Source organism: Sciurus carolinensis, chromosome 1 (assembly GCF_902686445.1).
Source record: "Sciurus carolinensis chromosome 1, mSciCar1.2, whole genome shotgun sequence".
Lineage (NCBI taxonomy): Eukaryota > Metazoa > Chordata > Mammalia > Rodentia > Sciuridae > Sciurus > Sciurus carolinensis.
Genome location: NC_062213.1, coordinates 73648906 through 73663647, shown reverse-complemented (window position 1 = coordinate 73663647; position 14742 = coordinate 73648906). Strand labels below are relative to the sequence as shown.

Sequence of the window (14742 nt, the reverse complement as noted above, 5' to 3'; positions counted from 1 at the left end):
GAGCTCTGGCTAGGGCAGGGGAAATTGAGTGGGAGAGGAAGAGACATAGCTTTGGACCCTGGAGGGGACGTGGGAAGGAGCCAGTCTCTTCCGGGGTCCAGCCAGAGTGGAGAGTGGCTTAGAAAACTTCCTTTCAGGAGAACTCAGGTTTGATATTTGGATTTAAAATTTCATCCAAAAATAGAAAACATTTGAGTAGAACAAGATATATAAAAAGATTGTGTTAGAAAGGTTCTGAAATAATGCTACCTCACTGTTGAGATTCTGCAACTTGTAGGTTAAAAAAAGGCAAAAAATTTATAACTTTTTTCTTTTTGTGATGCTGAGGGTTGAAGCAGGGCCAGGCAAGCATGATACCTCTGCGCTATGTAAACCCCCAGCCTCCAACATTTAAAAAAATTTAAAATAAAGTCACAGTCTTATAAAAATGATGTTAAAACTATTTTCACATGTGATTTGGCTTTGCTTTTATAAATATTTCACAGCATGAGAAACAATAATATGACAGAATTCTATAGAATATTAATATTACTTTTTCAGAATCAAAATACCACAGTGATAGTTTGGGACAATGTAAGAGTTGCTGTACAGACACATAGATTGAAATTTCTCAGTCTATGGTAAGCTTAACTTTCTTTTTGGTGTGTATGTTCTAGCATTAGGAATTACTGTCACCTGTGTTTTCGGCTTTGTTCTAAGTGACTAATGCTTGTACATGGATCTTAAAAGGATACATCAATATATCCTGTGAAACAATACAGAAGAGAAACAATTTCAGCCCAGCAGAAAACCAGTAATGGATATAAGTAGGTAATGGATAAAAAGAAAACTTAATTGTCAGTAAGCACAAAATTTTCCAAATTATGGGGATACTAAAAGAATGCAAATTAAAATGAGATAACTTTTTCCTTCTTAACAAGTAAAAAAAAGATTCTTCATGCTGCCAACATACGTGAGACCTGCACCTTCATTGTTGCCCGAAGTTCAAAAAGTACAAACATTTTGGAAATAAGTAAAGATTGTATGTATAGAGATCTGGCCATCTCAGTTGTATCAGTCATCTATTCTAGAAAATAATCTGAAAGCCTAGCAACCTATGAGTAAGAAGTCACAGCATTTTGAGACAGTGAAAAATTGAGAATGGTTAAATTTATACTCTGTTCTTATGTTAGAATATCATGCAGGCATTACGAATCATGGTTTTGAAAAAAAATATAAAGCTTAAAAGAGTAGAGAACCTAACAATATATTTACTATGGTCCCAATGTTGTACAAGTTTATTATGAGCATAGAAAAAGACTAGGGAAAATATGTTAATTGAAAATATGGTTAGTTTCAGGGATTGTCAGTTTCACTTAGTTAAAAGCTGTGAGTTAACCTGGTTTGTTTTGAATCCCTGCCTAACTACTAGCTGTATGACTTTGGACAAGTGACTTTTTAGCCCTGTGATCATAGGCAAATTACTTAATTTATGTAAGCCTCAGTTTCTTCAGCTGTACCATGGGAATGGTGACTATAGGCTTATGTGGGTTGATGCAATAATGCATCTAAAACACTCCACACACTGTTAATTGTATTATCAGAACTCAGTAAGTGTTCATTATTTGCATAATGGACATTTTATTCATTATTAGTTTTTATGTTAGTGTTTCTACTTTTAGTTTTTTTTTTTTTTTTTTTTTTTTTTTTTGTGCCAGGGATTGAGCCACATCCCCACCCTTTTTTGGTGCCAGGGACTGAGCTACATCCCTAGCCCTTTTTATGTTTTATTTTGAGACTGGGTCTTGCTAAATTGCTTAGGGCCTTGCTGAGTTGTTGAACTTGTGATCCTCCTGCCTCAGTTTCCCGAGTTGCTGGGATTACAGGCACGTGCCACTGTGCCTGGCTGTATTTTTCAAGTTTTATGCTGAAGGACTAAAAAAGTATGAGAAGCTATCTAACCACTGTGTCTTGGAGGACTCAGTTTTTCAGAATTTTTGTGGTGTAGACGGACAATTTTTTTTTGAAATCTGTTTTAACCAGTTAAATATCTGAAACAAACATTTGCAACTTTTGCCTATTAGGGCTTTCTTTTTTCCTAGATTGCTTGGCAGTGTTTTTCCTATCCTAAATAAATTTTATTCTGCTATAAACTGAATTTAAAAGAAACTGCTCACCCTCCCCCCTCCTTTTTTTTTTTTTTTTTTTTCTTTTCTTTTCTTTTCTGAAGTGAAATAAAACAATTATCTTTTAAAAATTTTCTCTGGATGAAATCTGAATTTGGCTAGTCTGCACATTTAGCACTCAGATTTCAGACCTATTTAGTGCTAGCTTCTGTACATCTTGCCTAATTGTTTAAATATGTGAGCATGATTTTGATATTTGGGAGGTGGAGGAGAAACCCCTTGAGACTTCTGCGCTTGAGTTAAAAGGCTTATTGTGTCTTGGCATGAGTTTATGTAGGTTAGTAGGAAGGCTTTGGCATCTGGAACTCTTTCACCTTGGAATTGTGTCTTTCTCTCAGAAGAAACACATTTGGGCGGCTTTCAGCCTGGAGACTTTGAGGCCTTGTTTTCTTCACAGGAGGGCAGCAGCTTTGCACTTATAATAAAATAGCTTCAAAGTTTTTCTCTCCTAGTTATGTTACCTTTAATTTACTTTCATTCGTTTTCATATCATCTATGGCAAACAGAGGAAGGTAAGAAAATGAAAAGTGGTGGCAAGTTGTTAGCATCGTCTCCTAAGTTAATTATCAATAAGTGGGTTAATAGTAACATAAAATTTCAAAACCATAGGATCCAGAATATAAGCAGCTATATATATATATATTTTTTTGTTTGATTAAATGTAAGAGGGCATCAATTATAGAAGAGGAAGTTCCACTGGGTTCCTTAAGTCAACAAAAGCCCTTGCCCAGGATTCAGTACTTCCCTCACCCCTGAATTCTCGCCACGTTCTTCCAGGGTTGGTTGATATGAAGGCAAAACATCCTTTTCATGGTTAGAGAGGATCGGTTGCTTAAGTGAGTTCATGTCAATGTTGTATTTATGGTTTTGCAATAAAATGACCTTGGGGGGGGGGGGAAGTATCCTATTCCTGACATCCCAATGTGGGGGGAAAATATCTTAGAATTGATATAGTAATGAGTGGAAAGAAAGAAACACATAACACCTGGGTATGTGACTCAGGGAAGAGTGCTTGCCTAGCATGCACACAGTGCCCTGGGTTTGATCCCCATTACCAACAAAAATTACAGTGTTTTTTTTTTTTTTTTGCCGTGCTAGGGATTGAACCCAGGGCCTTGTGCTTGCAAGGCAAGCACTCTACCAACTGAGCTACATCCCCAGCCCTGCTTTACAGTTTTGTTCATGGAATGAAAAGGAAACTCATCAGAATGTATCTAAAATTGGAACTTAGACCTCTTATCTTTAGCAAAAAGATGTCCCCACTGTATGTCACACTGGACACTACCTCTTACCTTCTTCCTGATGTCATGCTCAGCACTTAGAGTGCAGCACAGATGGACTCGTGAGTCAGGCATTTCAACATTACCCTGCTAGGATACTGGACCTAATGCGAGCAGACAGTGGGCAACTTTTTATAGTGTTAATCTGCCAGACTGCTGTCAACACATTGACTACCATAAAACAGTGTCACCAAGACTGTTCCACAAGAGTGATGCCAAAATCTATTAAAACTCACAGTAAAACGAGAAATGTAAAGCTTAGCTTGACAACAATCAAGTATTTCAGTATGGATTCTGAGTGTTAGCACTAGGATCATATTGTATGTATGCAAAAGTAGAAAAAGGAATGGTTTCTGTTTGTAAGATGTTTAAAATCTAGTTAGTGATACAAAGCTAGGAATGGTCCCCTTCAGTTTTTTTTTTTTTTTTTTTTTTGTATTTTGCATAATTTTGAGACGAGTTTGTATCAGTGTGAGGTCAATACAAAAAAGAATATAGGCTAGTTTTCTGCAAACTCAGGTGTAGACCCACTGCAGTGACTTCAGAGAGTCCTTTTCCACCAGTGATAAAGAATAAATTTCAGATAAAACGATAACAGTTTAAAGATTTCTTAAATGGAGATTGAACAAGGTAGTATGGCATAAACCTTAGAGGCAAAGGCCCTGGAGTTAGACAGCCTGGATTCAAAGTTAGTTCCAGGACTTTGTACCTTTGATACCTTGATCAAGTAGCCTGTGCTTCAGTTTCCTTGTCATAGGGTCATTAATGGTACCTTCCTCAATGCCTGGCAATATCAAGCATTCATTAAACTGAACTATATTGATAGTCATAGCCTATTTTCTTTCTTAGTGAACACAACATGCAACTAAGGTGTAAAGGTTTGCAAAACCTTGGTGTCTGTCGGTAGGAGTGTGAAGCTTTCAAATAAAGGTGGTAGATAGTACCTTTTTGACATTATAATGAGCACTGTCAACTTGAGAGCAATAAGATACAAACCTCTGAAAGAAAAGATTGAAAGTATGTTAGCAGCTACTACCTATGGGACATTTTGCTAGCAGCGTCTTGATCAGACCTCTGGATTTCCCCTTGTGTCATGTGGTTAAATAGGGAGTGATTTCAGTGCAGTGGTGTGGATTTAGGTTATAACAAAGTATAGGGGCTGGACATAAAAAGGGCTTTGCTGCTTTAGTGTATAGATTTCTATATCTTAGATGACATAACCAAATATATTAATGTCACCAAAAATTATATGACCACCCAGAATAACTAATTTCAAAATTGCCAAACCGATATATTTTAACTGTTGTTTCTAGTTACCTAGAGTGAACCCTATCTTATTGCTTTTCACTTTTTTTTTTTTTGTTTTTAAAGCCTCTCATGTCCTGTTTTGCTGTAACCAGCTCTGAGCCTCCCCAATTGCTATGGAATATATCAAAACTTTTCTGTTCCTTCTCTGGAGCCTCTTTCTACTGGTGGAAGGGAATTGGGGGTGGTACTGGAAATTAGAATAAGAAATAAAACAGGGTGTTAAGGACTCTGCAGTTCTACTCTTCCTCTACTTCTCCCTCCACTTACTTCAAGGGTTATCATTCTACTCTCTCAGTTGCATAATGGGTTAGATAAAATGTTTTTTCCCCCTTGATTGTTGTTGTGGTAGCTTTAGATTGTTTCTATGGAAATACTTCAAATTCTAAACAGCCAAATTTCAAAAGATTAGTAGAAATGAAACTAAATACTAAATTAATGCTTGCTCTAGACTCTTTATAACCATATTGACAGCTTTTCACCTTCATAAATTGTGTCTGGGACGTTTGTAGAGGCTTACTATCTTAGAGTAATTATAACTGCCAGTGACTGTTCTGGAGTAGGTATATGTTACCTAACTGGTTGTGGAGCTTGTCAGTTGACGCTATGCTGAGACTTGTACTGACCTTATGAAAACCAGGGTTCCATTTATATCTCAGTCCAAACTAGATAAAGACCACACCAAACCCAGAGGAATAAGTGCCACAGAACTAGGAGATTACTGCATATGGCCTGACATGATGAGATGACGCCACATCAAGTGACTGCATAGCTGTAGAAATTTAAAAGGATTGCCAGCTTGGGCACTGGCCAGGAGCTGGTTCAACCGATCCAGTGGAGTGTGAGTGGGAACGTTTCAAAGGCTCCGTGCACTGTCACTGTTGCTGTAGCCACGGGAGGCAGTGTAACCCAACAGTTAAGAGCACAGGTTCTGGAGTCAAGAACCTGGTTCTAATTTAGACTCCTCACTTGCCACGTGACCTTGGGAAAGCCACTTAGATTCTGAAGAGGAAACCAGTGCCTGACGCACACTTTCTGAGTGAAGTGACGGAGAAGATGACACAAGGACAGTGGTGTCGCCGCTTTGGCAAGCTTGCAGTTTCCTTGGAGCACAGTACTTTTCAGAAGTGGTGGGCTGATTTCACAGGTTAGAGCAGTCTGTTCATTTGAATTACGTCTTGAGTTTTTTGAGCTGAGCAAGGTTTTGTGAATAATGTATGTTTGGGCTGGAAAATAATCTGATAGAAAATGAACCACAGTATGTAGTCCAATGTGAACTTCAGGTGATTCAGAATTCCTTGAAAATAGTAACATACATGTAGCAGCATTTCAACCAAATCAGCAGAATAAATCAGGTAAAATGGAAAAAAAGTTAGAACACATCTTTACAGAAACAGCAGCAAAAGGTTAGTCACTGCTTATGTGAGACAGCACATATAAAATGCCTGTAAGTTATATAGTCTTGAGTACTCAGTGAATTACTAAGCAGTGGTTCTGGGGATGGAAGAGGTTACAGCTCAGGATACCAGTCTTTTTCAGTTGGGCATTCGTCTGTTGGAGCAGTCTTAAAATTTCGGTATCTTTTTTTTTTTTTTTTAAGTTCTGCGTTTTGACTTAGGGATGCTTTATCCCACTGACCTACATCCCCAGTCCTTTTGATTTTTTTAAATTTCAAGACAGTGTCTCCTGGCTAGGGTTATGGCTCAGTGGTAGAGCACTAACCTACCATGTGTGAGACCCTGGGTTCGATCCTCAGCACCACATAAAAGTAAAATAGAGGTATTGTGTCCACCTACAACTAAGACAAAATATTAAAAAACCAAACCAAACAAAGACAGGGCTCCCTAAGTTGCCCAGGCCAGCCTTGAATTTGTGATCCTCCTGCCTCAACCACCCCTGTGTCTAGGATTACACTGCACCCCTGCAATGTCTCAGTATCTTGTATTTGAGGACCATCCCTTTTATTTCCCATCAAAGAAAGTGTAAGTCCCTTAAAGTTAAGTAGATTATTTTTCCTCTTTTTGTTTTTCTCTTTGGTCATATTTGGATGGTTAGCTGGGAATGAATGAATCTTCCTAAATTTATGTGGAAGCTATTTCTTAACCAAAAATTTTATTGTGGTTTCTCCCTATGTAATCATGACAGTGTAGAGTATTGTTGGATCATTGTTCTTTCTTTTGTGTAGCTGTCTACACTAAGTAATGGGAATATTTCTTACTATAATGATTCTCTCTTGGAGCAACTTTTTTATCAAGCAATTACACTTTTTCAGTTTTATTTAGAAAGATGGTTTTGGGTGAGGAAAAAACTCTGCTAGTTTTATAGGTGTCTGGCTTAGTAACAACTCCCTGTGAACCAAGGGAACATTTTAACCTTCCTGGGGAGTTATAGAAGCCTGTGCCTACTCTTTCTTGGAGGCACTGTCACCATTGTTGCTTGCTCAGGTTCTCCACGCAGCATGTGTGTCTTGATAAAGGGTGATTTTCTGCCTTGTGCCAGTCCTCACCTCTGGGTGTCATGCTCCCTACAAAGTTGTTGGGGAATGAGGGCTTGTTTTTTCTCCCCTGAAGTCAGAACAAAATAGAGGAAAAATCTGGGCTATAAATTAGTGAGATCTAATACTGAATACCAGCTCCTCCACTTGTTAGTGTTGTGATTGGAGGACAATTACTTAATTCCTTTGATTTTAGTTTCCTCATTTACATAGTTCGGGCAGAAAACATATTAAGGTTAGTTGTGAAGATTGGGTGGTGTGTGTGTGTGGCTGGGTGAAGGTTGTCTGGGAGGTGCGTGTGTGTGTGTGTGTGTGTGTGTGTGTGAGAGAGAGAGAGAGAGAGAGAGAGAGTTAATTGAGATTGTGTGTGTGTGTTGTTTGGGTGTCCAGCAACATGCTTGTGTGATGGTGGAGGTTGTGATTTTGATGGTAAAGTTAAAATCTTACACCAATTCTTTCCCTGTCAAAGCTTTTCAATTACTAGATGAGAAATTTGCTCATGTTCCCAGGTACCAATAGCTTTATTCTGCTAGTGGATTTTATCAGTTATCTGTTGCTGTGTAATGGGCCATCTTGAAACTTAGTGGCTTTAAACTTCAGCCATCTACTTAGCTAACAATTTTGTGGGTTGGCAGTTTGAACCGTCTTGTTTGGACTACCTGCATTCTGTGGTCAGTTGGTTGTTGATGACCTCCCTCTATTGGCTGGTGGTTAGCTAGAGCTGTGTGTATATGTGAGAGACACACACACACACACACACACACACACACACACACACACGAAGACACTGAACTGTTTGTTCCAAGGAATTGACCTCAGTTTTTTGACATGGTAGCAGGTGGGAGGGCAAACCAAATGCTCACACACTGTTAGCCTGAGTGGCTGCAGTTTCTCTGTCCAGAACAAGACACATGGCCAGGCAGAGACTACTCTAGGGAGGTGTGAACATGTCAAGGCCTTCATGGCAGCCATCGTTTTTTGGTGAGTGAGTGTGTGAGTGTGTGTGTGTGTGTGCGCGCGCGTGGTGTCTGTTGTCTGTGTCTGTCTGTCTGTCCCCCCACTTTCTTTGATTGTGACAGAATTTCTATAACATAAAATTTACTGTCAAGTGTTTTTAAGTATTTATCTCAGTGGTACTAAATACATTCATGGCATTCATCCATCACCACCATCTATCTCTATAATTCTTTTCTACTTGTCAAACTCACACTCTACCCATATGTTATAGCACCCATTTCCCCACCCCTTTGTGTGCATGTCTTAATTCTTCCATAAAATGCCTTTGACCAGGGATTGGTCATAGCAATGAATGAATGGCCTAGGGGAGAACATGGTAGAATTCATTGCATTGTCTTCATCTCTTTGGTCCAGGTAGGTCTGTGGGTAGGAAACAAAAAGACAAGGACAGAAGGCTATTTGGGCTTTCATTTTCCCCATTTTAAAAATTTAGAGTCCATTTTAGGGTAAGTTCTTGAAATCCTATTTTAATAAAGCACCGTCAATTAGAATAATAACGTATACTCCACTCCTCACCAAGACAGGGAGGAACACAAATTTAATAACGCTTTCTGGGACCACAGAGCTCTGTTTAGTTACATTCCTGTCTGTGATAAACTGAACACTATCTTGATCCACCCTTTTCTGGAAGGGCCATCATACCAACAAACCATCCTCCAGTTGGTGTGGTCTTGGGCAGCTGCTTCAGATTTCAGCCCGCCCTGTGCTCTTCTTCCCCACACTCAGCCAGTAATCAGACCCAGGCTGCTGATATGGGCATCTCTGAAGCAGCTCACCATTCCTGTCCCTTCCTGTATCTGACTTTATTTTGTCGAATTAATCTTGATTTACCCATGTTTCAGCTCCTATATATGGTAACTTTTACTTCATGTCTCAAGACCCTCTGCCCACATCCTATCTCTTCTGTCCCAGTTCTCTGTCTCTTTCAGCATGGCCCAGCTCCACTTGTGCTGTTCTCAGAGTTGTGCCCTGTGTTAGGATGCTCCCTACCATGCACTTGCCTTTTATTTTATCAAAGGTTTTTTTCTTAAACCTGCTCATAGGAAAATTTCTCTTTTTTAAAAAATTCCTTCAGTGCAAATATACTTGATCATATGTTTATTTCATCCTTCCTAAGGTTTTGGTAATAAAATGATTTCATGTTTATTAATTGATCCAAAGAATAATTAGGAATATTTGTGGGTTGGGTACCATGCTGAGTGCTAGGGATGCAGAGGTGAACTAAAGTATGCCAGGCACCCAAGATGAGTGGTCAGATGAATGTTAATCAGATAATCATGCACCCCTGCAAATGTACCGCTGTGATATTTGTTTGGAGGTAAAAAAGGAGGAGCATATAATGTGATGGGTAATGTAGGCATTTGACTTGGAGAGACTGCTTTCCTGAAGATGGTGAGCTTGAGCTGGGATTTTCCTGCCTGAAGGCTCTGTGGCTACACTAGAGAGAGTTGGTCTATTCCCCAAGAGCACTGGGAAGCAGGCACCCTGATTGAACCATGTGCATAAATTGGAGGGGACTAGAGAGGGTGGGGGAATACTATTGTATAGTTCCAGTGAAAGTTGATAGTGATTTAATACAGTGTGGTGGTTGTGGATATGGATGAAAGCTTGTGGGTCTGAGAAAGCTAGCAGGTAAAATCAATAACTTTGATGATGGATTGGAAGTGAGAACTGTGTGAGGAAGAAGGAATCCTGGTGACTCTTGGATTACTGTTTGCCTCCAGGGCTAGCTGGGTGACTGATGTTCATGGGGATACTCCTAGTGCTACAATGCCTCTGCAAATGAACAAGAGGTGCCCTTTCTCCAGGGCATTTGGCTTGGCTAGTGAAGTATTGGGTGGACACTGACATTCACTTCCTTACCCTAATTGCTTGTGCAGTGAAGGAATTGTCTAGTCACATACCTGCTAGAGTAGCCCTTGGTCAGCCACCAAGATGCAGGCTCACCAGCTCTCTTTCTCTCTTCCCCTCTAAGATATGTCCTTTTGAAATATCAAATAGCAAACACTTGAGTGTGTAAAAGCAAGTGGGAAGGAGTCCATTGAAAGGTGAGCTGTAAAGGACCACATAGGAAGGGGAGTGAGTGGCAATTGTGGCATAAAAGTCCTGAAAGGGAGAGAAGTGTGGAGTCCAGAAGTGGAAGAGTGGGCCTTAGCCTGCAAGATATACCTGCTCTGTGGTCACAGGAAGGCAGGAAGAATTGATGGGTACATGTTAGTCCAACTGCAGAGTAGAAAGTGAGATTACTTATTTGCCTTGTCCCTTCAACCAGAGAATTAAGTTGATTGAGGACAAAGAGCCATGTATGTATAAATATGCTTATTTGTTTTTTCACAGCACTAGTCTAACAGTTACTAATTTATTGTGTTTCATTGAAAAATTGGACTCATTGAAAAGTTAGACTTGTTACTTGACTAAAAATGAAATTGCACTTAAAAGATAACTCTTTTTGTCAAGTTTGCAAAACAAATGTTGTGAACATGTGCCATACAAAATTATTCCTCCTTCTTGAATGCTACTGTTTTTATTTATAATAAGGTAGCAAAAAATGAAACTTACAGAGTAAAAATGGCAAAATTGTGCTAATCATTTGGTTCCTGGGTTTTAGAGAAATGCACACCACCCACTCATTGAGATTTTGAAATAAAGTGCACAGATAGTGGTGACACATGTGGAAGAAGAAACAGAAAAGGAGCCGAGCTGCATGGAAGAACAGCTCTCTGCTTCAACCCTATGTGTGCCTTAGCAATATGTAATAAAAGGTATCACATGTGCACCTCTGTTTCTTACCGGGCACTTTAACACATGTTGGCAGTGTGATCCACATAGGAAAGGTGGTGTCTCATAGAAGAAATGTAGGCTTTCCCCAAGGTCACACGTAGAGAAATGTGCTGGCTCTAGTTCTCAGGGGGCTGAAACAGTCAGGTGCCATTCCACTGTGGGCATTCTGAGAGGAGGGAGTCTTTGTGTGTTTGTGTTGTGTCCCCTTGCAATGCAGTTCTAAGTAACACAGATACACAGATGCTTAAACACTATGGTGATTATGCTCATTTGATCTGAGTGTTGTTGTGTTGCAGTAATTTTCCTGATTAATATTTGGTTTATTGTGCAAGTACAAAACATTTAAAAATGCTTAAAATTTAAATTTGGGGTTTAAAGAGTAGAACCATTATGAATTGCTTAAATTGGCAACATTTAGAAGTAGATAGGAATAATTTCATTTGCACGTTTTTCTAGTACTTATTGTTTTTGCACAGTTGGTGAAACAGTGAGTTTTATGATACCAGGGAACACTTGTGCTTGATTACAATTTTGCATACATATTAATAAAAATAATTTAAAGAATATGTTAAGACACTGACCAGTAATGATGAAAGATGAAGGAAAGACCACTGGTTATGTAACCGCCTGTTACAGAACTTCTTGTTCTAGAGGATCTTGCTCTAATTATTGAATAGTCATAATGCCATGTAAGAAGAGTTGTAGCAAATAAAATGATAAATTATTTTATAGCACAGTTATTTTCAGACTGTAAGGACAAAAATGTGCTTTACCTGTGATTTGGTGATTTAAATAGTTTTAAATCCTTCAGGAAAATATTTTGCCATTTTTGTAAAGTCAATATGCTGAAAGTTAATTTTCACATATGAAGAAAAGGGAAGTTCTTTGAAAATTCTAGTCTATAGAGATTTTTAAAAAATATATATTGTATTAAGATTCTGTGTAGTTCTGCATTTGTGATATAAAATCTGATCAATGTTAGTAAGACGTACCTTTTGGTGCTGCCTATGTGATTTTGGAACTTGCTTTTTTCTGCATCCACAGAGGCTAGAATATGCAAATACTGGCATCACTGTATGTATTGATAGAGAATTTGATTAAAAATATTGTGAGTCTGTCAGCAGTCTCTCCTTTCCCCTAGGTGACTATTTGCTGTTCCTACTAGATTTGAAGATTGTTGCTGGCTTACCATTGACTTGTTCCCCATGAAACACCTTAGCTATGTCTCTTAATGTGATAGATTTCTCACCTACTTGTTAATGAGTTGGATTAGTGAAAAAAGTTGACAAGTTACCCTTCTATAAGAAACTGTTTTGAGGGATTTTAATCATAATTAAGAAGAATTAATTACCAGAATTGGGTAGCTATTTTAGTAGTAGTCACCCAGCACATACAGTGCATACAGATTTGAACCAGACACTGAGTGTAGTCCATCAAAGCATTAAACTATTAAATGTTCATCACATCTGGCCAGTTACAGTGTTGGGAAGGTTGCTGGAGGACTTAGCTTTTGTGGGGGTTGAGTGTGGTGATCAGGTGCAGTGAGTACATGTGAGGAAAGTGGCATAGTTTTGTGTTTCAGAACAGGGAAGAATTAGGGTGAAGTAGAGATGTCAAGGCGCTCTAGGAGGGTGTTTTGAGCGAGCCATGAAGGGATGGTGACAGCTGTGCATTGAGTGCTGGGTGTTCACAGTCCCAGCCTTCTCTGTAGCCATTCCCCTAGACACCCAGGAACACAATATTCACTTCATCCCTGACTTTCTCTCCTCTTGGCAGTCCTTCATATCCAGAACCTTGACAAGGTTTGTAAATTGTTTCTCTCCAGCCTGCCCACCCTTCAGCATCTACTGGCCTCTGCTGGGCTACCTTGCAAAGGTGTCTCAGCTGCTCTGATTAGTGTCTCCTTGCCCACATCTGACACATCACACTTCTGTACTCCAGCTTTGTGTTTTCTATGGAAAACCAAATGGATGGCTGCTACCTGGCATGAGGCCTTCTATTTTCCCTGCCGACCTAGCTTTCTATCCATTGTATCCACTGTTCTTTAACTATATCCAGTAATCAGGCCTGACCGGATTACTCTTGGCCTTTGAGTGCACTTGCTTTCCTCATCCATGCCTCTGTTCTTGTGTTGCTCTATTCCAGGCCATTTTGCCCACTCATACCAGCATTGCTGACGGAGATTCTGCTGTCTCATGTTGTTTCAAATGCTTCCTTTTCTGCAAACTCATTTCTGATTCTTTTCAACTCAGGGCAACTTTTCTACTTTGCATTGTCTTCTCTTTCTGGCTTTTTGTGGCATATGCCCCCTGCCCTTTCTGGGAGACTCATCACTCTGTCCTTGGGGCTCCCCTCTGACCATGGCTTACTCCTTTTGCAGAATCTCTATCATCATATTTAATTACCTACAATCTGCTTTCTTCTTTTATGTTATAAGTTCTTTGGCAGCCTAGGGCTATTTTAGTATTTTTTTAAATTAGTATTTTCCTGTGAAAGGGTTAAAGTCAAAATTCTAAAATGGGTAGTTATATTGTAACATTTCCTAATAGTAAGCAAGGTGCCTTGTAGAGCTTGTTACTTTTCTACTAATTTGACAAAAGGGTGGATTCCTTGAGGAGGGAATCCTGTGTGTGCAAGACTAGAACTCAGTAAGGGTAGAGGAAGTTGGTGGAGATAAATATAGTGTAAAAATCACCAAAACTTATTCATTTTATTTTTGTATCTTTATAGCAGACAGCAAATTCAGATTTTGGTTGAATTGGAAATTAAATAAAAAACTCTCAGGTGAAAGTTCTGTTATTTTGCAACTAAATTATAATATTGAACATGTCATTGTTACTTTGTTTCTTTACTTTTCTGACTACATTGAATTCATCAAGAATTTCTTGTTTACTTTTTATGCCTAGCACCTAGCCCAGTGTCTGACACATCTTATGTACATTTAAGTTTTAAAATAGAAATTGAAACTGTATTTAAGGGTGAAAGAAAACCTTAGTTATGCTTTATTTTTAATCTCAAAAAGAACAGGTAATTATAAAAGATGATACATATATAAATTTGCTTGACTATGGTAACTATTTCACTATGTATATTTCAATAGGATGTTGTATTTCTTAAATGCATACAATAAAAAATCCAGTTTATTATTGGCTCTAATAGCAGTGATAAAAGGACATCTCCTCTCCCCTCCCCTCAAGTCTTGTATCCTCCTCTCCATTTTTCTGAAATTGGGATCTTGCTGTTTCCTAGGCTAACCTTGAACTCCTTGACTCAAGGCATCCTTCTGCCTCAGCCTCCTGAGTTGCTGGGACTACAGTTGGGCACTACCACATCTGGCCATGAAAATTATACTTGGAGTGATTATAGGCGCACAGTGGCACGCACCTATAATCCCACTGGCTCTCAAGGCAGAGGCAGGAGAATTGCAAGTTCAAAGCCAGCCTCAGCAACCTATTAAGGCCCTAAACATCTCAATGAGACTTTTTCTCTAAATAAAATACAAAAAGGGACTGGGGATGTGACTCAGTCCAAAAAAAAAAAAAAAAAAAAAAAAAAAAAAGTGATATTAAAAAAGATTTAAAAATGTTTTATAATATTTCATATAAATCCATGTATTTGGTATTAGTGTGATCTTGAAAACTGGTGGGGATTCATAAATATATGGGTTGCTGAGAATAATTTTGATTATTTTAAATTTCAG

The 14742-nt window shown here is 38.8% G+C and overlaps 1 protein-coding gene across 6 annotated transcripts in view; it reads left to right on the top strand.

Annotated features, from left to right (window-relative positions):
- Chd7 (chromodomain helicase DNA binding protein 7) overlaps positions 1-14742 on the top strand; it is a 184851-nt gene that overhangs the window by 16144 nt on the left and 153965 nt on the right. Inside the window, exon 1 of one of the 6 annotated variants that reach the window (XM_047542078.1) lies at positions 5880-5897. The exons of the other annotated variants lie outside the window; for them this stretch is intronic. The gene's annotated coding sequence lies outside the window, so the exon portion shown is untranslated. Of the gene's footprint in view, positions 1-5879; positions 5898-14742 lie in introns of those variants that run through there. 6 annotated transcript variants of the gene reach the window in all.